Raw genomic sequence first — 21291 nt, forward strand, 5'->3', positions numbered from 1 at the left:
AGTGTCATTGGTTTTTGTCAAGAACATGACTTAAAGGCTGCTTTTGAAGAAAAGGCATTTCTCCTCTGCTGTCCCATCTCCCTTTTGTGAGGAAGGATGTGCTGGGGAAAAGGGAGATTTTCAAGCATTGTAGGATAGGAATGAGTCCTTGAAAATCCTAGTCCCTTTCAATTAAATTGCTTCAGCTAATGCTTAACTAGAAGGACAAGGTGTCTCATTAAATTTCTATGCTTTGCAGTTAATAAGCGTTCTGCTTGTAATTTGGAAATGCTTGCTTCCTGCTGATTTTGACTCCATAAGGCAATGGCTCTGGAGAAACAAGTGTGCACGTGCCTTGGGAAGGAATAGCCGCTCCAGCTGTCTGTTACATTTAATGTTCCAGCTGTGCCCTTCAGTTCAGTGGCATATTTAGGAAATTTGTACAGAAATGACCAGGCCTAAGCAATGTTACCCAAGGATTTATATGGCTGGGGATTGGCTGGTTTTGATCACATGCTCCTGCATTTAACTGCTTGCCTGCTGCACTCTTTGCATCATGCTGCACATCTGGATTGTTGGTTTGGTTTGCCCTCTGTGCTGACGTGGAATGTACAGTACATTGAGTTCTACTGTTGTGCGTTCCGTGTTTCAGGCTGTGTTGAGGGCCAATGCAAAGCCCATTGAGCAGCATGGTAAGGATCCTATTGATTTCAGTAGGCTCTAGATCAGACCCTGATGAAGCACCTTTCCTCCAAGGACGTTTTACTAAAGCATGCATTAAACCTTACAGCACCCCATCAGGTGTGTACATACTATTTCTCCCATGTTACAGATGGGTAACTGAGGCCTTGGCTACACTTGAGAGTTACAGCGCTGGTGGTGGCTTTACAGCGCTGTAACTTACTCCCCGTCCACACTGGCAAGGCACATACAGCGCTGTATCTCCCTGGCTACAGCGCTGGTTGTACTCCACCTCCAGGAGAGGAATAAAGAGAACAGTGCTGGTGCTGCAGCGCTGGGATGCCAGTGTAAACAGTGATTAATGTTACTATGCTGTAACTGACCTCCGGAAGCTTCCCATAATGCTTTTAAGTAAAGATAACACTCTTTGTTTTGTTGTGATGCCTCTGTTTGTTTTGTTGTGAACTTGGGGCTCCCAGAGCTGCTTATCTAAAAAACAAACACAGCTCCTGTTTGCAGTGAATGAGCAGAAGCAGGCAGGGGGATACCTTTGGAATGTCCACAGCTAGTGTTTGCTTGAGGAGAGAAGCAAGGTGGGGGGTCTGTTTTGGAGCAGCTGCTTATCTGGTCTGTGAGGAAAAAAACAGAGGGCTATTTGCATTTAGTGAATAAGAGAGGGGTGGGGGAAGGGGTCGGAACTTGCAAGGCAGAGAGCTGACAGTGTCGGCTCCAAAAATCCACTCTCTCTGTCTCCCCCACGCGCCCTGTCACGCTCCACCCCACCCCCCTCTTTTGAAAAGCATGTTGCAGCCACTTGAACGCTGGGATAGCTGCCTATAATGCACCACTCCTAACACCGCTGCAAATTCTGCAAATGTGGCCACGACAGTGCGCTGGTAGCTGTCAGTGTGCCACACTGCAGTGCTTTTCCTATACAGCTGTACGAAGACAGCTGTAACTCCCAGTGCTGTACAGCTGCAAGTGTAGCCATGCCCTGAGGCACAGTGAGGTTAAGTAACTTAGCCAGCAGGTTGGTAGTACATCCGAGAATAGAAACAGCAGCCCTGATTCCCAGTCTTGTCCTATCCCCCCGAGGGCACTTCTTCCTGCTCTTCTCATGCAGACAGACGCTGTCCTGTGCACATCCCCCAGTGCCTCTGGGAATACTAACTGTCCCACAAGTGTTAACAGTCAGGAGTGCTACCTGCTCCTGCTGTTGCCAGGGGGGTTAAAAAAAAAGACAGCTGCAAAGCTAAGCGTAGAAGCAAAGCAAGAAAAAAGGGGGCAAGGCTGCCTCCTGGTGGGCTCACTGGAGCACTGCGGTGAATCATCCCTTTGGCCTGATACAGCACTTGGTATACCATGACTGGGAGGAAGTGGTAAAGGCACTTTGGCCGCTAGGCCCTAACAGCTCAAACATCCAGTGGGCCCCAATAACTACTTCAATGACTACCTCCCTGCCTTGCTCCTCTCCATCTGTCCTTCCAGCTGCCACAGAGCTTTCCCCTTCCTGTTCGTCACTGACCCCCAGAGCAGGGCAGCATATTCCCCACAGCAGTTAGGAGAATGCTGCTGGAAGGCATATTAATCAGGGTCCTGGACTAGCACATGTGCTGCTACTGTCTACTGAGTGGAATGTCAGCCCGGCCAAGGGCATGTGATCATGCTATGGCCCTCTATGGGGCGGCTATGCCTCCAAAGTGAATGTGGCATACTGGTGGCTAACAGAAATCTTGCTTGTGGTTAAGTAAGAGTCATGTTTTTTCCTGGAGGGGAAGTTCCCAAGTTCTGTTCCCCTGCTGCTGTGTTAGGTGACTGTGGCACAGCTGGCCACTAAACTATCTTTGTAGGTGGCTGTTTTTGAAGCGCACTGGTGCTGGAGTCTCTTTAGGTTCTGATTTAAAGAGAGCGTGGGAATTCAGTCATCTTAGTGCCCATGTCACAGCTGCCTGTTCCATGTGGTGCAGTTCTCAAGGGTGCTATAGAAAAGAGAAGAATACAATGAAAGAGGGTGCGTGTGTGTGTACCACTACTGCCCACTGTGCAGGATGCATTTAGGACTTCTCAGCTGTGTATCATAGGCCCTATACTGCTAACAGTTGAAAGATTCCCATTATCCTTACACTACAGTATTCTACAGTAATGTTCCAAAACGCTACCCTACAGCAATGTACTGTAGCAATCTGTGTGATCACTGTACCATTGCTACAGTATTGTTTTTTGTAGGATTAGCTCCACAGGCATGGACCTGTTTTTGGGGAGAGGAGTATCAGCGTTCCACCCCATGCTGCCCTCCTGCTGTGGCGCATAGGGACAATTATGTGGGGCGACTGCTATTTTTGGGAGTTGGCTAAAAAGATAGAAGATCACCTTCTGTGTTGAAAGGTAAGAGTCTCAGTAGTTGGTGAGCAGTGCAGGGCAGAGCTGCAGGCTGCAATTAACAGCAAGCTCTGTTTCAGGTTAGCTTGAAGCAAACCTGATAAAGCAAAAGTCAGATAATTTAATCACTAAATGTAAGGTTTCTTTGCTTTGATTAGAAGAATGATGCCACATCTGTGAAGTTCCTTGCAGACCAGAAATTTCTTGTGGTAGAGCTCTTTGGCTTGTTCTGCATTTCTGTCATCTTTTCCTCATATGTGGTGTTCAATGCGCTCCATGTTTATTTGACTTGTAAAATAGGCTGGAAACTTAAACTGATTTCAGATGGCGGCAAATGCATTTTGATGTCAACAAGGAAAGCCAGAGGAGGAAAGGTCTCTCTTCAGTCACCTGGCAGAAGGATTTTGTATCTGCATCTTTGCTTAAGGTAGCCTCTTGCATTTAATTTATTTTACATTGACACAAGTTAGATTTTTACAGAGATTCATTTAAATTATACAAAGGGATACGGGGTTACTCTTATCATTCACAGTTGCTTGACCTATTTTTTTTTTAAACCCCTTCTTGGAAACCTCATTTCATGTTTGAATTCCCTCAACTATTTTAGGAATGTCGGCCTACCAAGATCAAATGACCTTTGATGAAACACATGCAAAGCAGCCTTACAGGGCAAGGAACTTTTTGATTAAGTACCTGTGCTATCTCATTAATATAGACTTAATTTAGAACTAGGGCTGCAACTCTACCATGGCAAATATGTGTGAAAACCATAGATTAGTCATGGTAAAAGTACCAAAGGCCAGATATTTTGTGGTGGTTAATCACCTTTGCTTATGGGATCAGTCTACCTTTAAATGTAATTTCTTTTAGAGCAGGATGTGTGGTGTTTTTTTTGTAGGGGTGGTTTGTGGACCAAATTTGGTCCTGGTATAAGCAGGATGCAATTCCCCACTTGGACATCTATGTATCCTCTTCCCCCGATATGATACCAAAGCCCTAATCCTGTAGTCAACTCCATGCAGGGCTCTGTGCGCTTGTGGCACCTCATTACAGAAACAGGGCCGAAGTTTCCAAGCCTGGGTGATGGGGAAGATAGGAAAATTTCCAAGTCATAGAGAGAAGGAGGACTTAGGGTGGGGGAAGGTGAGTTTAGTTTAGCATTATGCTTTAGTTGGATTTGGCTCAGTGACTTTTAATTGAGCTAAATTGCTTTATAAACCTACTGGGTGCAGTGCAGAGCTGACATCTGTTCATCCCACAATGGTCTGCCATAAATCTGTCTCTGAAAAACTGAGTGGTTTAATTGGGAAGAATTGGAGACAACTTTATGAGTGACAAATGCCTGGGATGGAGCAGCATCTTCAGTGGTACTCATTATTTTTGTTGCCACAATCACTCTTTTCATTTATAATTTAATTTAATGCCAGAGATCCCAAACTAGAATAATCTTGTTGGGCAAAATTCCTTGGTCTGTAGCTGTTGAAATATCTGATATCAGGTGAATCCAGGACTTGAGAGGAAGAGAAGGAAACTTTTTTTGTTTGTGAGGTCAAAAATATAAACAAGTTGCTACATTTCCTAATATAGAGAGACATATCTAACGCTTGAGGCCGGAATTTCCAAAGGAGCCTGCGGTGGATTTGGCATCACTTGAAGTCTTTAAATCAAGACTGTATCTCTTTTAAAAAGATATGTTATAGTTCAAAGCGTGGTTATTGGGATGGATGCCAAAACTGTTAGCAGAAGTTCTTTGGCCTGTGTTATGCATATACTTGGCAGAATTAGATTTTAATTTTTTAAAATTATTTTGACAGGTATTAGAGATGTTTATTTGAGGGAAATTTATGCAATTGGGTAGGCAGTCATTTAGTGAGAGTAGACATTGAGAGTCAAAAAAGTTAAAACTTTATAAACGAAGCACAAATTGTCAACATCACACATTAAAATATACCAAGTAAATACAGTATCCTTAAATCAGCATATCATACTTGTTTTTAATGTTCATTTGCTAGTCCATTTGTAATAAGTCCAAAGTCTAAATTACTGAATTTTGACTCTAAGTTCTCAAGCAGCATTTTTCTTTGCCTGTCTGTAAATTTTGATTGTCATGGATAGAAATATTTTTTTGTTGGTGTGTGTATGTATTGTGAAATCAATGTTTACTGACATTTAGCAATAAAAATATTATCCTTTTGAAGCCTAATTATGCTGGAGGTCAGACTAGATGATGATGATGTCCTTTGAGGCCGTAGAATCTTTTAATCTGTAAAGGCTTTAAATACTCAAATTTCACTGGAAGTTGGGTGCCTACCACCCTCAGACCCCTTTTAAAAAAAAAATCCTGCCTTCTCTTTTAAAAATCGATGTATAAAATATATTAAATACCCTCTTGCAACACCACTTGTTATGTAGGTAAGATTAGTGAGCCAAAGACCTCTGAACTATTGTTACAAAGATACAGCTGGTGAGGGGGGGTGTGCCCGCATGTGTGCACATGTACTGCCCTCTCCTGGTTGGAACTGAAACTTCACAACTGTGTCATAGGCCCTGAATCACTAAAAATTATAGGAGAGTCTACTTTTTCCTCAAGTGTTTTGGGAACCAGAAGCATCTAAGTTCTTTCTGTGCTGTTACCATGATGTGCTGAGTGGTGGTAAGGTGTGGCATAGAGACAACTGTGAAGGCTTAGGTATCTGTGTATCTGTTACAGTGTCATAATGGGTAGAGAAGAGCAGGGCACAAGAGCAAACACTGGGAAGGGGATGCTTCTCATGGAGGAACTTAGTATTTTTACTCAGAGAGCAAAGAATAAGTGATTTCCCCCATTTTGGTCATCTCTTCACTCTGGCAAAGGTTTCAGAGCTAGGAATGAAGAGTTAACAGGATTTGGCAATAGTCTAGATTGGGGGAGGTGGAGAGAGATGAGTATAACATGCCAAGTTTGCATGCCTGGGTGATGTGCAGGGCAGAGAGATTTCCAGAAGGGACAGAGAGGGGTGGGCTTGGGGAGGTTAGCTTTCACCACCTGGAATTTGTGCTGGCAGCAGGATGCACAGGAGGAAATGTGAAGGAAAAGCGCTAGGGATGAGACTCTGTCTAGGAGAGGAAAAGGCTTGCGGTAGAGCACAGAAATAGTAATAGAAGTCATGAGAACTAGTGTGGCCCCGCCAGCAGCAAGGCAGGAAGAAAGGAGGGAAGGGACTAGAGACAGAACCTCAGGAGCACTAGTGATATTCTTTGGAGTTTAATGTATTGATCTGGGATTTTAAAAGGGCAACCTAACACGCTACAGTGTAAGGCAAAACCTCTCCCTATCCTCCCAAACAATCCCCTAAAATGTAATGAGAACTATGCTTAATTAAATTGGGTTTGGGCTTTTATTTAAGGAAAATCAGCTCCCTGCCCCAGAACTAGTGTCAAAGCCACATTTGCTTTGTAATATGTCAAGTTAGTGTCTGATTTCACTCCCAACCCGTTTTTTTAGGCTTAAAAGTGTGTTAGTGTTCACATCTGAATGATGACAGAACTGTAGGATCCTCCTTCCACTTGAACTGCTTTTACATTGAGCCCATGTTCCTATCACAGATCTGTGCTACCTGACCCCATCCCAATGGCTTGCTGGAGAATGTTAGGTGCTTTCGAACCCGCTGTCCAAGAGGTGTGCCACATTGCTGGCATTCTTCTGTTGCCTAGTGCTAAGATAAGTACAGTCGGTATTGTTGGGCCTGCTGATGACTCCATACCACTAGGTTTCAGCAGAGGCTGAGGGTCGAGAAAATCTGTTCTGTGTACTTCTTGTATTCAAACTTTCAAGCAACAGATTGCCTGCTCCAGTGCTGGGAGCTAACACTAACGTAATTAACATCACAGCATTGTTTTTGTTTTATAAACACAGCCATTCTAATTGGACGGAAGTGTGGGTAGGAGAGCCCTTTCTAATTGCTGATTAGGAACATATTGGGAAAAGTGCAGAGGCGGGAACCTAACAAAAGTTGAGTTGCCTGTTGCCGTGCTCAGTGATGTCTGCCGGCTGCTCAGATTTCTAATACTACTTGGCACTTTACATATTGTCTCTTGATCTTCAGAACACTTTCAGCACCTGCACCCTCTGAAGCAGGCAAGTGGGATTAGATGGGTAAACTGAGGCAGACAAGTTCAGTGCCTTGCCCACAATGACAGAGGAAGCCAGTGCTAGAGCTGAGATTAGAACCAGCTCCCAACCCTATGGTCCAGTCACTACAGCTTTACAAATTATTCTGTTTTATATGTTCCCCCATTACTGTAGTATCTGAGTGCCTTTCATGTGTATTTAAGATAACACCTTTTAATGTATTTGTCCTTACAACATCTCTGTGAGGGAGGGCAGTGCTACCCACCCCATTTACAGATGGGAAACTGAGGCAAAGAGAAACTTCAGTGACTTTCCCATCATCAAACAGGAAGTCTGTGGCAGCGCATGGAATTTAACCCAGGTCTCCAGAGCTTAATTTGTGCCACAGCTTGCCAGGGCTCAACCCTGGCATCTCTAGGCTTGGCAGTCCATAGCCTCAGCACCTCTGGCCTTGGTGCATAAGTTTATGAATATAAAAAGTTGATTGAGCCCCGGCACCTCTTAAATTACAAATTAAGTCTGCAGGTCTCCCAAGTCCAAGACTGGTGCCCTGACCGCTTGCCCATCCTTCCTCTCTGTTAGCGTGGTTACAATGATAATAAATTTGCATCTCTGCAGAAATCACTGGAGTGCTGCATGTTTTCTTTCCTTGTGTTTACGTTGCAGTAGCATTCAGAAGTCTCGAGCCAGGAGTGGGGCCCCATTGCACTGGGACACTGTGCAAATATACAATAGATAAGACCATCTCCGCTGCATAGCTGAAGAGGAGGGTGTAGAATAGAGAGGGAAGGGTTACGGGTAGACGCACATGGGGTTATGTAGACCGTTAATTGCCTCCTTCCTAGCCATTTCAATCAGGCAGTTTGCTGTAGGTCTTCTGGTATGGACAAGTCTTGTCCTGAATGGACACTACTAGAACTCCCCTGCAAGCGTGGGAATGTCCCCGCCAGCATGACCTCGTGCGCATACTGTGCGGAGGACGCCATTTAGCTCTACCAAATGGTGCTCCCCAGGCAGCGTCATGCTGTGCGGAGAACACCATTTTGATAACAAAATGGCATCCTCCATACTGCCAAAGTGCTGGTATGCTGTTCCAGCGTGCTCTGGCCCCACTGCAGCATGGCCTTAGGAGGGCAGGGTTGTCGTTGTGCTGAAATTGCCTGAGAATAGGTAAGTCTCAGACAGCAAAGGCAAAATGTGGAGGGGGCAGGTTGGAAGAAGATGAGGAGGAGATGATGGCAGAAACATCTAATAGAAGCTGGTCTCATTGGCACTGAGGGAAGGAGGTTTCATTTAGCAGGGAGTGATGCAGCAGGCAGGCAGAGTTGTAGGAAAGAGATCTTTATCGAGCATGCACGGGGGCCTGTGTTAAATGCGAGGGGTGCATTTGTTTGGTAGTAGCAAGACACTGAACTTGGGTTGGGAGCTGGTTCTAATCTCAGCTCTGGCACTGGCTTCCTTTGTCACTGTGGGCAAGGCCTTACCTTGCAACCCTGAGCCCCTGGTGTCACACCCAGCTAGGTTCCTTCTGAAATCTGATCCTCTTTCCCCATTGCCATTCATCGTACTACAGTGACTCCTCACTTAGTCGTCCCAGTTAACGTTTTTATATTGCTGATCAATTAGAGAACATGCTTGTTTAAAGTTGTGTAATGCTCTCTTCTAACGTCGTTTGGAGCCACCTGCTTTGTCTACTGCTTGCAGGAAGACCAGCCCCTTGCAGCTAGCTGCTGGGGGCTTGGAACCGATGTGGACCGGCAGCCTCCTATCAGCTCCCTGTGCAGCAGCTGCCTGCAGTTCAGCTGTCCCCCCCCACTGCCATGTGCTGCTCCTGCCCTCTGCCTTGGAGCTGCTCCCCGAGACTCCTGCTTGCTGTGGGGAGGGGGGGAGGGCAAGAAGAGGGGGGCTAATGTCAGGGTGTCCCCCTCCCTTCAACTCCTGCACCCCACTTACCCCATCTTCCATAGAGCAGGGGGGACAGACCAGGATTCAGGGAGCTTGCAGCAGCTGCCTGTCAGCAAGCTGATCTAATTAACAAGGCAGTGTACTTAGGGGAAATGTGTATATCTCCCTCCATTCCTGCTGCCTTGTGTAGAGAGAGAATTAACCCATGAGGGCTCAACCAATTGCTAGTTCATCATTTAGCAGTAAAGGAAATATCCCACCCTCTGACTCCTCCACCTCAATCAAGCTTCACAATCATCATCACATTTCCACCACATGTGTCTGAGGAAGTGGGTATTCACCCATGGAAGCTTATGCTCCAATACTTCTGTTAGTCTATGAGGTGCCCCAGGATTCTTTGTTGCTTTTTACAGATCCAGACTAACACGGCTACCCTTCTGATACTAATCATCATCACTGTGTACCAGTATTAAATTGTTTGTTTAAAACTTATACTGTGTGTGTGTGTGTGTGTGTGTGTGTGTGTGTGTGTGTGTGTGTGTGTGTGTGTGTGTGTGTGTGTGTGTGTGTGTGTGTGTGTGTGTGTGTGTGTGTGTGTGTGTCTGTCTATCTAAAATATTTATATATCTTTTGTCTGGTGCAAATTTTTTCCCCTGGAACCTAACCCCCTCATTTACATTAATTCTTATGGGGAAAGTGGATTCGCTTAACATAGTTTCGCTTAAAGTTGCATTTTTCAGGAACATAACTACAATGTTAAGTGAGGAGTTACTGCATAAAGGGGTGAACAATGGCATGGAGAAGTGTGGGGTGAGTAAGGAGGAGCTAAGTTGTGAAGGGCATTGGAGATACAAAGCAAGGAGGCACTGTGTTCGGAGATTTGGATTAAATTCCTAGTTCTGCCACAGATGTGCTCAGTGACCTGGTGCACGTAGCTTGCTCTGCCTGAGTTTTCCATCTGTAAAAAGAGGTAATGATACCTCATTTCTCCCATCCTGTGTTTGTCTTATCTATTTAGACTGTAAGCTCTTCAGGGCAGCAACTGTCTCTTGCTTTGTACTAGGCGCTATACATATGTAATAAGGCCCTAATCTTGGCTGAGACCTCTAGGCATTACTTTAATACACATAATAGTAAAAGTTTGCATTGTTTGCAGAGCAGAAGTCAGGGGAAGGAGACATGACCATAGCAGCAATACAAACCTTTGGGAATTTAAGGGCCAGATTTTATAGGTATTTAGGTTCCTAACTCATGGAATTGAGGCATCTAGATACTTTAAAAAATAAGGCCATATGTACTTAGTGAGACAAATCTGTTTCTGCAGGGTCTGAAACGCACAAAAAACAAGCCAAGGTGGTGAACAGAGTGGCTTGCTAATCTCTCGGTTATGGTTTCCCCTGTGCACTCAGGTATAAGATGTGATAAAGTAAATAAATTAAAAGCTGATTTCATGTTAGGAGGTTTTTTTGCCCCACAGTGGTACAGCCAGTATTCTTATTTTACTCCATGTCTGGCAGACATCCAGCAAATAGCATTCTGTATCTCTGACTACATCGTTTCTATAAGCTCTTCCTCCAAAAGGGGTGAAAGACCATAGGAGAGGGTGTGTGAGGACTCACAGTTCTTCACACCCACCCCCTTCCTGCTGGAGAACTAAGATCCCTGTCCAGCATTCCCCGTTAAATTAATTTCTACTCTCATTGCTTCCTGCTGCTGCCATGTCCAGTTCGTTTTCATTCGGAATGAGGAGGTGGGAGAAATCAGAACTGTTAAACTCAATAAATGAAGATCTCCTCACTTGGTTTGGACCTGTTCTTGCTGCCACAGTGATTCTGAGCGGGTGTGGAGCAAGGGGCTGAGCTCTTCCTGGCTATCCATGGAGATCAGGGGGCTTTGGTCAATAACGAGTACTTTCAGATGCTTCCTGGATTTTGACTTTGCTGGAGCAGAATGTGCAGGTTATTTTATTTTCCCTGCTAATGACATCTGGGGATTGTGGTGTGAAGTGAGGTGCTCTCAACATTAATGTAGGGAGGAAGGCATGTCAGGTGAATGCTTAAGAGAGAATGAGAGAGAGAGAATGGAGCAATGTGTGGATGGAATGCCTCATTTGGCTTTGTGTGCATGTATGTGAGAGAAAATGGAGATATTGGTATAGAATAGTGAGGGCTCATCATCTCTTTCTTCTTTGAGTCCTCCTGGACTGTGTTTTCCCTCTGCTTTAGTCAGCCTCACACTCCTGGTTGTGCCTTTATACATGATGAAATCAAAGGAGAAGAATGGTCTTGTGGATAAAGTATTGTCTGGAGACTGGAGAGATCTAGGTTCAATATCCAGCTGTACCACAGACTCCTCCTGTAACCATGGGCCAGTCAATTTGTCTGTGCCTCTGTCCCCAGGATAATACTTTCCTTCTCCCCCCCTATGTCTGTCATATCCCTTTAGGTGGCTCATGCCCTGAAGAGCTTACAGTCCCTTTGTGCAGAGCCCATCAGAATGGAGCCCCAATCTGGTTTGGGGTGTAGGTGCTCTTTTAACGCTCAGAATAAATCCTGCCAGCCTGGTTTGTGTATTAATGTAATTTTTTTATTTACACATACCTTAAACTGTGTTTTGCTTAATGCTTGCAACTTTTCCTGTATGATCGTTCTGCTGAAATCATAGAGCAAATTTAGTCATGGTTAATTTGGAATTCCTGGTGGTCCTGGTAGGGATCTACTAGTGTTAGGACTTTTGGGTATGTGAAATATCAAGAGAGATCAGGATCTTTGTTGTACTGAGAGTAAATTGGGTACTTTCTGAAGGCATGCTGATAGCTCCCTTACCACTCAGGCTGGAAGATGCAGCCCTCACACATTTTCCTATAAGCAGCTGTATGCAGATTTATGTTGTGATGCAAGCTGTATTTCACTTCATTCTGGTACACATTCTAAATCTGTTTGCTTGTCTCCTTAATCTCTCCCACTCAGAAACACACACGCACTCCATTGACCAGAATTGCTTTACAGCTTTCAATAATCATCTGTATTTTCTCCTTTGCCCTGGTCTGAGCTTTACATGATAAGTTCTGGTAAGATTTTGTAATTTATTTTTTGCAAAGGCGTGTGCACGATATGGATTCTTGAACAGGGCATCCTTTCACTTTTATCATGATTGCTTTTTACTTTTAAAAAGGGCTTAAACCCTGCACTTTTAATATATGATGGAAAGAGCATTAACAGAGATCCTCTTGTACTTATTTTGTTTCCATGAAAAAGGATTTGATAGAAGCAATTTTCCCAGGGTGCAAAACCTGTATTTGTGCATGCACGCTGTTACTTTTCAGTTTCACCTCAGAACAGAGGATATTTTAGAAAGATTAATGGGATACAAAGGCTAGATCCTCTGCTTTACTCCCATGAAATGTAAATTTTTAATTTGGTAGAGGAAAGTGCTATAATTTTTGTTTACAATCATTTAGTTTTTAAACCTAATTTTAATTGTGTTATGAATGCTGCTGTGCTAAAACTTGCAGCTGCTGAGCAGCTACATTTCGGTACTGTTAGTTCCTTCATAAGAAAACCATTTTATAAGGGTCTGGGAGATGGGAGAGCATTCTAATCAGTTTAGCCTAAGCTGTTTTTTATCATCATCAATGATTTGCATATCCAGTCTAAAGAGAGGTTGTCTGATAGTTTACACCCAAATTGTAGATTGTCAAACTTAAAAAAAAAACCAAAAAACACAACCATCTTATTCATGGAAATGTTTTCAGAATTTTATTTAAATTAAGATTAAATGTTTTAAACAGATATTTCTAAAAAGATGCTCTATTAGAACTACAAGTTATTGGGTGCAATGCAGGTATTACTGGGTAAAATCTCTGGCCTACCAAATTCATGATCATGAAAAATATGAAATATAGTATCTCCCCATGAAATCTGGTCTTTTGTGTGCTTTTACCTTATACTATACAGATTTCACGGGGGGAGACCAGTGTTTCTCAAATTGGGGGTCCTGACACAAAAGGGAGTTGCAAGAGGGTCACAAGGTTATTTTAGGGGGGTTGTGGTATTTCCACCCTTACTTCTGCGCTGCCTTCAGAGCTGGGTAGCCAGAGAGCGGCAGCTGTTGACCAGGTGCCCAGCTCTGAAGGCAGCGTGGACGCCAGCATCAGTGCAGAAGTAAGGGTAGCAGTACCGCAACCTTGTGACCACCCTACAATTCCTTTTTGGGTCAGGACCCCTACAATTACTATACCCTGAAATTTCAGATTCAAATAGCTGAAATCATGAAATTTACAATTTTTAAAATCCTCTGACCATGAAATTGACCAAAATGGGCTGTGAATTTGATAGGGCCCTATCTATGATGCACAGATGGTCACTATAGATCATCATCATGTTCCCCTCTGGCCTTAAAATCTATGAAAACAGGGAGAAGGAATTTTTGGTTTGGGTTTAAATACAGAGTTTTACAGCCCAACCATTGTGCTACTGCATGCGGTGAGGCAGACCATATTAAAGTGGAGCGGACAGGTCTATCTTCTTTGTCCAGGGTGAGAGGGATACAGAAAGGAAACAAATGATGAAAAGAAAATTAGATGTATGTTTTAATACAAAAAAATTCCGTAGAATAGGCAAATATTTTTAATTGGCCAGTGTCTCTTCAAGAATATTCTTGTATTCTGGACTTTTCTTCCTTCCGTGGTTGCTTTTCATTCTGCCACAAAGACAAGGGATGTACAATTAGGCCCAGATCTGGAATTATGCACGTGAGTACTCCCATTACATTCACAGGCATAAATCTGTGTAGGATTGAGGCCTTTGTTAAGAACTCCTTTGCTTCTGGCCCTGTTCATCCATCATTATTTACATTCCTCCATGCCCCTGCCTGACTGGATATATAAACATGGGATCAGTTAGACCTTGCTTTTTGGTCCTAGAATGAAATGGAATATAAATGGGACTAGAAGCTCATTGTTGCTAGGTGAACTGAATGTTTCCTAAATGCTGTGTGTGAGCACTCCATACCAGCCATATGTTGTCCTAGCCTGCAAAGGATCCTTGAAAGCATATCTTCAGATGTGCCTCAGTAACACCATCCCAACCTTTATGCAGCACAGGCAGCTTGTCAAAGGTGGCAGTGGGCATGACCTGTCACCCGTGCATCTGCAGTGCATCTGTAAGTAAGGACTGCAGAGATACTGAGGATCGATTGATTCTCTGGTCCTATTCAACATCTACATGCAGCCACTAGATGACTAGTCAGAGGACATAGATTCAAGCACCAGCAATATGCAGGTGACATACAGCTCTATCCTTCACCACATACAACTATACAAATGCCCCCCAGGTGGCCCAGTGCTTGTGAGATCAGCTCATGGATGAAGAACAGTTCAGGTTCACCTTCAGCCAGCAAGACAGAGGCGATGCTGGTGGGCAGAGGAAAGGACTTTGAAGAGTTTTCAGCCATGATGCAGTCTCCTGTGGTTGAAGGCACCCATAATTGGTCAGTTCAGTATATAGCTTAGGATTGCTCCTGAATTCCTTGCTGAAACTAATCTCTTAATAGCAGCACCCACAAGTTCTGCTTTTTGCCATCCCCCGTTGGCTAGGGAACTCCATCCCATCCTAGTTAACAATGACTTGGCATTAGTTATACATGCTTTGTCATCTCCCGCAATGCAGTATATTTGGGCATGAAGCCATCAGCCCTTAGGAAACGTCAGGTCGTATGGAACACTACAGCATGTATCCCCAGCAATGTGGACTGTCACAAACCCATCAAACCTGCCTTCTGCTCTCTACGCTGGCTTCCCATGGAATACTGAATCAAGTTCATGCACTTGGTCCTTTACCCTGGGCCCAGTCCATTGAAAATATCTAAAAGACTGCCTAAAGCTCCAGAATAAGGACAGGGGTCAGCAGCTCCACTCCTCCAGCACCATGGAACTTCCTACCAGAAGGGTAAAACTCATCTGTGCAGGAGACACAGCTTACTTGAGGGCAGATCTGGCACTGTGGAACAAACTCCTCCAATTACTTGGGGCCATCACAAAGTTCCCCATCTTCTGCTCCAGGTGCAAGGTGAATATCTCTGACTGAGCTTTTCTAACACACACACACACACACACACACACACACACACACACACACACACACACACACACACACACACACACACACACACACACACACACACACACACACACACACACACACACACACACACACACACACACACAGCAGCTTGGACATTTGAAAAACAAATTCCAAAACTCTACCCAAAACAAAGCACTACGCTGCACACACAGTTCTCCCCACAGGGGGAGAGTGAGAACAAATCACGTTCAACAGATGTTAGTCATGTTGCTTATGCAAGGTGTTCAGATATCTTGGTGATGAGGGCAGTATAAGAACCCATGTAGAATAAAATAGAACCACAATCTTCTCAGGCCATATACACTCAAGCCATACATCTACATGGTTTTGGACGATCCCGATCCTTCTAGCACTATGACCTGCTTCCTTGCTGCTCTGCCAAAGACAGTGTGCTGTTGAGCCTTCCGATAGGGTTCAGAGAACATCTAGGCAGAGTTGTTTCTCAGCATTTACTTACCCTGTCTTTTCTATCCTCCACTCTGTAAAGTTGCTTTTGGTCATGGCTCCTCTCTCCTTTCATATGACCATTCCCACGTTTTCCATAGTGCATGGAAAACTTGTATCTGCTATGCTACTGAGTGGAGCAAGAATGGAATATCCTGTAGTACCCATCGCCCTGATGATACCCCCTCTGCTGAGAGCCTTGTCAAGATCCACAGTGGTAATCAACCATATTGCCACTTACTGAGATAGAAACAACCGAGCTTCCTGTGCTCCTGGGTACTGTTAGGGCTCTGTACCATTTATGGTGGGCCTCTGTTCTGTGCTGACTTTATTTAATTATATGGTGACTGCAGAGTGTGTTCGATAGTGAGGTCTTAATTCCACCTCTTCTTCAGGGGGTAGATGAGGGCTAAAAGTAGTTTAAAAGCTGCTGGTGTCTGATGGCCCAGAGAGACTAGTGGATGACGAAACAGCAGTAGGAGGACTCTGTGAGCAGGGGGAATCTGCATCCTCCTCCATGCTACAGAGGAGAACTCAGCAGCAGGTTAATATGGTTCACTTCAGTAGGTGAGCACATGGGTGAACCAGGGATTATAGTAAGTGGATCTCTGTATAGAGACAATTTAGTTATGGAACTGTTACACCTGTTCGTTTTTTTTCTCTGTGTAAATCTCAGGCAGCCATTTTGTGTTCACTTCAGTGCAGGAAGGACATGTGCTGTGTCCTCTCTTCTGGAGACTTTACTTTTGTTCTGTCTTATCTGGTTATCGTTTGATCTGAAACGAGTCATTCCAGCTGATGGCTCTTTGTGTACGGCTAACCATAACTGTGTTTAGTGCAGATCCAGGCAATTACAAAATGGTTCTCAGGAGTGCAGCTGGGGATGGGGTTACTCCAAAACTCTTGTATTTTCTGACGATTGTGTGATTAAAATTGTAGCCTCAATGTTATGCTAATGAACGTTTTTTGCACTTGATATAAAATCTAAGATACAATTCCTAATAAGATGCTACTTGGCTTGTACACTTTCTTTTGGATGGGATCAAATCAAAGCCTAACAATTCCCTGTCCTTAGAGGTCCAAACTGGGCAGATTACTCCAAAGCAGGCTGCCGAAAGACTGTTAAATGTTGCAAATTATGGATATGTCTCCCTCTTTGTAGGGGAAAAAAACCTGTCGTCTTGCTGTCATTGCAAAGAGTCTGTTTTAGCTCCTACACTGGTGGAGTATAATGTGTTTGGGAAGCCTGTTATTACTTATCCCCTTAACTGCTTAATGTGTCAGAAAGTAGCCGTATCCTAGTCTGCACCAGACAAATTTATGTTTGCAGACATCTGTGCAAGCAACATCGTACATCTCAGATGCTATAATTAAAATGACCCTTGTGTTCTCCCACCCTTTAAACATTGGGATGTGATGATCTGTCTTTCGTTCCCTTTTAATTGCTGAAGGAGTAGGGATTGGAGGGAGAATTTTTTTAAAGCATTGAATGAGGCGTACATGCCACTTGCACTGCTCCTTCCTATTGGGAAGTAGCGTAGTTTAACGGTTAGAGCATGGGACTGGAATTCAGCGTTGGGCTGTGTTTCTGACTTGCTGTGTGACCTTGATGACATATCATTTCACCTCTCTCTACCTGTAAAATGTGGATAACATCTGCCTCTAAAGGAGGCTAAATTAATGTTTGCAGAAAATGCTTTGAAATCCTACAGTGCCATAAGTGCAAAGCACTATTACATTATTATAAAGAATACAGGAGAACATGATGGTTAAATACACATTAATGAAAGCTCAGAGCTGCTGCGTCATTGATTCAGGGCCTCAGATGCAAAGATAAGCAGGATGCATGTTCCTTTTCGACGTGGAGAAGAGTGTGTTATGTTACTGATGGAACAGACTCTCCTGTGACTTATTTAGGAAATTCCTATCTGTAAAATTCAATGTTTCACTTGGGAAACCACAGACAAGTCTCAACGCTGCTGATTTGAGTCAAATAGCCTGTCTTCACTAGAGAAATAAGTAGCGTTTAACACAGAGTTGTACTACAGTGAATATCTAATGTGTTGTAAAGACTTTACAAATGATCATGCCAAACACAGCAAAACATTTAGAGGAGGAGAAAAAATCTATTGCTTGGTTGGGAAGATATTGAATGTTGCCAAACTGTGGCACAAATAGTATATTGGGGTGCGGTGGGGGGTAAGGAGAGAATTTCCCTGGCTTTCCTGCTAAAAATAAATCCCAACGTCTCATAAGGGGAGCAGTTGTAATAAATTGGAAAATATTGGCGATGGGCCTGATCCAAACCCCATTGAAGTCAACAAGGCTCTTTCCACTGACATTGTATCAACTCTTAGAATATTCCAGTGTAGCAGTAAGGGTCTGATCCTGGAAATGCCCTCAACTCCTACAGAGAAAAGATCAGCTACTTTGGGTTAGCAATGTAACTCGCAAAACTTGTGGGTGATATATAATTCAGCACAGAACAAAAAAAGTCTACGTGTGCCTGGATAAGGCTCATGAAATGGATGTTGTCCCAGTAACTAACCCGTTACATTTGTAAATAGCACAGTTGCTGTTGGAACGTATTTGCGGAGATAACTTACAAGTATAGTATGGCAGTAGAAGAGGGAAAAAGACTGGCCTCATTTCGCTGAGTTTAAGTGATTCCATCTGTTGTCTGAACTGCAGCAGATGCTTGGGACTGGAATGTTCTTATTTGCCCTTAAAGCCAAGATTTCCCTGTGTTTGGAGGCCCATAAACAGTTGGTCGCACCTCTGTTACAGCTGTTCCCTTGCTTCATCTAGGCTACTACACCCTGTTGTCCCCTCTCTCCCCCACAAGCTGAGTGACTGTTTTTCCAGGGTGAAATTACCAGCTTAGCAGACCAGCCAAGATCATTAACTGCTCACGTATGGCATTCTGGACATCTGAAATCTTGATTTTGGAGAGATTCATGTACGCACAACTTGGAAGCTTTAAGCATTGTGTTTGGCCTCTTCCTTTCATCACACCAATTTCCAGTCCACCAAGGGGTAACTTCTGAGGCCTTTCTGATAATTAATCACATTTACCCTAGTCTGGAGCTGACATTTGAAATATTGTGTCTGTCCCTTTTTGTTCTTTATGGAATTCTGATTTATCCTTAAATGGACAACTGGAAGTTCTAGGGTCAGCCTCCTCCTTCAAATGGAGTCAGGTGTTGAAGATCTAATCCTAGGAGGTATTAGCCAACCTCATCTCCCACAGATAAAGTTCAGCTATGTAGAGTCAATATCACTCTGTCACACACTGGATAAATTCACAGCTCTGCAGTGTAATTGCACAGCTCAAATAACAACGTGTATGTGGAGAACATGTGCCTTCAAACCAAGGAAGTCTTATCTGTCTTCCATTTAGCATCAGTAATTAAGGGCTTCTTTATGGTTCAGTCAGTCATGCTCTTGGCTCCATTTCAGAATGCTTTGGGTTTGAGTTCTGCACCAGGACTCTACAATCCAATACTCGCTCTGCAAGGCATTAGTAGAAGAGAGCCCTTTGCTGTTCCATGAGGTCTTTGCATTTGTTTCCATGAGGTCTCTCACCTTGTTCGTCTTTCTGATTTATCACAAACTCCTCCACCCTCCCAGATCCATAATAGATGTATCAGAATTTTAAAACCAAAACATGAGAGGCAGGAGGCTGACTTTGAAAATTCTGATCCATATCTAAGTTTCCTTCAAAGCTGGGGTATGTTTGCCAATGGCTTCAAGCTATTAGGAAATCCATTCAAGACAGTTGAAATATCAGATATATGGAAGATCAAACAGCGGCCTAGAGATGAGTGCTTTTCAATTGCCAATCAGGTCCAAGGATGATGTCTTGAAGGCCCCGTCTGAATAGCAAAACCAGCCACATCTGTATGTGGACTGTGAAAAATGATCACGGTTCAGCTGTGTTAGAATGATACATCTGCTGATGCATGGGCCTTTAGTCTTGTTATTGAGACAGTGAAAGATCTAGCCTATTTCTGTGTCAATACTAGACATTGTTTCTAAAAACATCCAACTGTTCTTGTGCTCTTCCCCTCTTCCATCACAGTAGTGAGGAGTCTGCAGTCAGAAAGTAACTGTTAATGTTATTGAAAATGCATAAAGCAGGAAAGAATCCAGCTCATTCTCCTTCAGCTATGTTGGCTCTTCAGGACTCAAAGGAGTAAACAGTAGCTCCAATCATGGACCCTTGTGGTAGGTCCTCTATAACAGACTTTGCCAGTGAAGCTAGAAAAGAGGATTCCCAGACACCACCTCTGTAGCATAAAAAGGGACCATGGCTGTGTAAACCTTTTACTAATTGCAGTTTAAAATATTCTGTTTGGCCAGCCTAGCAGCCTGGGTTTCTTTTGCCAGATGTGTGAAACATGGTGCATAGCACTATCAGACACAGAGATCTGGGCTCACTGAATCTGCTGAGAGCAGGGGGAAAAAACCCAAGCATATTTGTTGAGTATGCTTTTATTAATCTCACATGAAGATAAAGGATCCTCTCCTCCGCACCCCCCACCCCCGGGCTTTCTTGGTAAACTCTGCCTTTTCAGTTTAACAAATTATCTCCAACTCAGTTGTGTTTTTGCCAACATCTCTGTGGAGTGCCAGTTGTTACTGCCAATGCATAGTGTGTCCTCTCTAAGGAAGACTGTGACTGGAGACTTGAGTATAAACTAACAGAGAACCAGTAAATATGGCCTCTGTGAGGCAGGACCGGAGAATAGAACCAGGACTTCTGTGTTCCATTTCCAGCTGTGTCTTCCTGTGTGACATCCCGCAAACTGCTTAACTTCTCCGAGCCATGGTTCACCAGTGTGTAAAATGGTTATTAAAATACTTCAGAGGGTTGTTGGAATACTCAGTTAATGTTTGCACATTGCTTCAAAATCCCTTGCTGAAAGGGGCAACAGAAATTAAGTGCTATTAACACGCTTAAATTTTCTTTAATTGCTCTTCCCAATTCCAGGTCTCTCTGCAAAAACATACACTAGGTGAATTTATCGGTGGATTACTCTGATCAGTTTCTAAGCCCTACTTTGTGGTGACAGTGAGAACATCTTTTGCTTGGCATGTTGGTCAGTAATACACAGCGAGGTAGCATGTTACTTGATGGGCACAGTGGGCCAAATTGTGCCATCAGTTAAATGTGTGCAACTCTGCTGTCATCAGGCAGAGGGTAAATGAGACCACAGTACACTAGCTGGGCGTTTTTATTCATACCAAAGAGGAATGCCAGTTTTCCACTTGCAGTTACTTAGAATTTTGCTGCCTGCGGAAGCTCAGCCCCAGTGTCAATTTCAAATATATTAAAGCTATTGTTTAAAATCAAATTTACACAAGTTAGGAAGGAAGGTACTGTACATCTGGGGTCAGGCTTGAGTTATGAGAGGTTACAGGTGTCAGGTATAAGTTTCACAAGATACACACATAGCATATAACCAGCATAGACCCAGATTGGGGTGCGGGAGCTTTTAAAGTGTCCGTAAATAAGTGATCTCTGGTAAACCACCCATTAGTACTATTTAAGTACTCCAAACACTGGTAGGGTGGTCTAATCAGATCTCTTCTGCTGCAACGCAATCCATGCTGTGTTCTGTGGAATGCAGCTTGAAAAGTGATGTC

The 21291-nt window shown here is 43.7% G+C and overlaps 1 protein-coding gene across 7 annotated transcripts in view; it reads left to right on the top strand.

Annotated features, from left to right (window-relative positions):
* CUEDC1 (CUE domain containing 1) overlaps positions 1-21291 on the top strand; it is a 129167-nt gene that overhangs the window by 52889 nt on the left and 54987 nt on the right. Inside the window, exon 1 of one of the 7 annotated variants that reach the window (XM_030536562.1) lies at positions 3348-3466. The exons of the other annotated variants lie outside the window; for them this stretch is intronic. The gene's annotated coding sequence lies outside the window, so the exon portion shown is untranslated. Of the gene's footprint in view, positions 1-3347; positions 3467-21291 lie in introns of those variants that run through there. 7 annotated transcript variants of the gene reach the window in all.

This window comes from Gopherus evgoodei, chromosome 17 (genome assembly GCF_007399415.2).
Source record: "Gopherus evgoodei ecotype Sinaloan lineage chromosome 17, rGopEvg1_v1.p, whole genome shotgun sequence".
Classification (NCBI taxonomy): Eukaryota; Metazoa; Chordata; order Testudines; family Testudinidae; genus Gopherus; species Gopherus evgoodei.